The 3,389-nt window shown below is 52.1% G+C and overlaps 1 pseudogene; it reads right to left on the bottom strand.

Moving 5' to 3' along the window:
- Positions 1 to 2,433: 2,433 nt before the first annotated feature.
- Positions 2,434 to 2,572, bottom strand: LOC123140390 (uncharacterized; annotated as a pseudogene).
- Between the last annotated feature and the right edge of the window lie 817 nt (positions 2,573 to 3,389).

Below are 3,389 nucleotides of genomic sequence, written 5' to 3'. Positions count from 1 at the left end.
GGTTACCCCTCTTTGTAAGCGTGTACGCGGAGCAACGGCTGTAGAAGATCCTGCTGACACATGAACAGGCGGCGATCCCGAGGCAGATCCTGTCGGCGCTGCTGTAGCAACCTCGGACAGATTGCCAGGATCCTCTGCGGCTCCAGAAAGCGCCGGCTCGGGTGCATGTGGCGCAGACGATCCCGCGCCAGGTTGCCCATCATGCGACAATGATTGGCTGGGCTCGGGCAAATCAGCGCCGGATCGCGGGCCAGGGGACAGGACAGGATCGGCGTCGGGATCCGTGTATGTCTTGCGCCGGTGCGGTGGAGGGCTCGGCTGCTGCCATCGCCGCACGTAGTGGCGGGGCCCGCTCATGGCCCAGCGAGTCCCAGTGGGCCGGGTGTCCACGCCGGATTGGTGCGGGCTGGAGGCCGCGTCAGGACCGGTGCAGGAGCGCCGCGCGTCGCTCGTGGATGCGCCAGCGCCACGCCTGGCTGGCGACGCGGTTTCCAGCGCCCTGCCGCCTGCCGATCCCGAGGCGGATCTGCTGCAGATCTCCTGCGCTGCTGATCCCGAGGGGGATTTGTTCCCCAAGGTTTGACACATAAAATGTGAAGTGTTTGTGGCTGTTGCTGCACCATTTTCTTCACAATTTTCAGCTGCATCATCACAAAGCTCATGCACACGGTTATGAGAATTAGTCAACAGTTGATCATCAGAATTATTTCCCCCTAGATCAAGGCCGGTGAGATTTTGTGGTAAAAGGAGGATTTCTTGACGTAGAAGTGCGCCGGCGTTGGGATGAAGTTTGGAGAATGGAAATTGTGTCTCGTCAAAAACAACATCGCGAGAGATATACACACGACCCGTAGGTACATCAAGACACTTGACACCTTTGTGTTGGTTGCTGTAACCAAGAAACATGCATTGCTTGGATCGAAACATAAGCTTGCGATTGTTGTAAGGACGAAGATTAGGCCAACAGGCACATCCAAAGACACGAAGTGTTGTGTAATCTGGTTTTGTGTGGAGAAGTCTTTCCATGGGAGTTTCATTGTTTATGACACGACTAGGTAGCATATTGATGATGTGTACTGCAGCAAGAAATGCCTCATCCCAGAATTTGAGGGGCATAGAGGCGCCAGCTAAAAGTGCTAGGCCAACCTCAACAATGTGTCTGTGCTTGCGCTCAGCTGACCCATTCTGTTGATGAGCATGCGGGCAAGACACATGATGAGAGATTAAGAAAGAGTTTAATTTTTCATATTCACCTCCCCAGTCAGACTGGAGGGCGATGATCTTGCTATTGAATTTTCGTTCAACCAAAGCTTGAAAATTGAGAAAAACTTGGAACACATCGGATCGTTTCTTAAGAAGATAGATCCAAGAAAACTTGCTATAGTCGTCAATGAAACTCACGTAGTAGGTATGTCTACCAACAGAAGAGGGTGCAGGCCCCCACACATCAGAGAAGATGAGTTGCAAAGGCATAGTAGAAACACTAGTGGAAATTGGATACGGTAATTGATGACTTTTAGCCTTTTGGCAAGAATCACAAACTATTTCAACATCTCGCTCACCAACATATGAGAGTTTATTCTTCCTAAGCAACTTCTCAACTAAAGAAAATGAAGCATGTCCTAATCGATCGTGCCACCGTGTTTTTGAAGACACTTTGGTGGCACTAAAAACTTGTTTATTCAATCTTCTAATCTCCGGGATCAAAGGGTAAAGCCCACGAATGCATCTACCTCGATATAGCACCTTCTTCGTTGCCTGATCCTTAATCAAAAAGAAGAAGGGGTGAAATTCAAGAAAGACATGGTTGTCAATGGCAATGCGATGAACGGAAAGAAGATTTTTGGAACTAGGAACATGCAAAAATTTTCGGAGATGAATTTTTCTATGAGGGGTTTTAATAACTGAATGACCAATGTGACTAATTTTCATACCTTCTCCACTGGCGGTGTGGATGTGATCTTTGCCACGGTACTTCTCTCGCATAGTCACCTTGTCAAGCTCGCCGGTGATGTGGTTTGTGGCACCGCTGTCAACGTACCAATTTGTGTCGACACCATAGGAGCCATCAGCAGCTCCGACCACTTTTTCATCTTGAGAAGAATCATCATCGTCCTCATCAAAGCGGTACCAGCAGTCCTTGGCAGAGTGCCCGGCTTCCCACAGATTTGGCATCTGATTGTGTCGGGGCGAGACCTGCTGTTGGAGGAGCTGCCATTGCGCCGGCCCCTGTTGTTGGTGTAGGAGGGCCGACCGCCGCCGCCGTGGCATGCGGAGTTGTTGCTGCTGTTGCCTCCGCCGCCGTTGCTCTTGCCCTTGCTGTTCCGCGGAGGGCCTCGATGACGTGAGCCCCCGCCACGGCCGCGGGTGGCAGCGTTGGCAGAAGATTTGAAGCCGCCTCCTGCGCTGCTCCTTGGAAGATGGCCACCCGTTGATCAAAATTGCTCATCATAGAGAACAACTCATCAAGGGTGACAGGGACGATCCGAGCGTCGAGGGCGGAGACGAGCGGTTGATACTCCATATCCAACCCGTTGAGGATGTAGGAGATCAACTCATCATCTTGCAGGGGCTTGCCTGCTGCAGCTAGCTCATCGGCGAAACCCCGCATGGATGCGAAGTAGGAGGCCACCGACTGCTGTCCTTTCTGCGCGTTCGTGAGCGACGCGCGGATGTTGTTGACGCGGGACAGCGATGTGGACGAGAACATGCTCGCCAATGCTGTCCAGAGTTCGTGCGCGTGGGCGATCGACGTCACCTGCACAAGCACTTCTTTGGAGAGGTTATTCAGAAGGTAACCAAGCACCTGCTGATCCTCTCAGATCCAAACCGAGTGAATCGGGTTGGGGATGGACTCCTCCTTGCCATCCTTGTCCTTGCTGACGACGACCTTGGCCGGCTCCGGCATGCTCCCGTCTACGTAGCCGAAGAACCCTGCCCCCCGAAGCTGAGGTGTGATCTGAGTTCTCCATAGGATGTAGTTTGTTCGGGTGAGGCGTTCAGTGATCTGGCCAGAGAGGGTGGAGTTGGTTGCGCTAGAGGAGGCCATGGCAGGAGGTGCGGCGGTGGGAGGAGGAAATCGCTAGATGGGAAGAGTTAGGCTCTGATTACCATGTGGGAAACGTCGTACCCTGCTCTGGGCGACGCCTGCATGTAATATTGACAGGGGTGCGACTCCCTAAATAGCGTACAAGTAGTTTAGATTACAACTTGGGAGAGAGGAAAGAGATATCTAGTTATAAAGGATAACAGAGAATATAAACTGACTATCTCTATCTCTACCTCTAGTCTTCGGTTACAAGGAAAGGAAGGAAGGGACCGGCTAGCCAGGCTGCCGAACCATGTACATACGTGCTGGTTTAACACCCTCCCTTAATCACAACTTGGTC

This window comes from Triticum aestivum, chromosome 6B (assembly GCF_018294505.1).
Source record: "Triticum aestivum cultivar Chinese Spring chromosome 6B, IWGSC CS RefSeq v2.1, whole genome shotgun sequence".
NCBI lineage: Eukaryota > Viridiplantae > Streptophyta > Magnoliopsida > Poales > Poaceae > Triticum > Triticum aestivum.
This window is presented reverse-complemented; position numbering and strand designations above follow the sequence as displayed.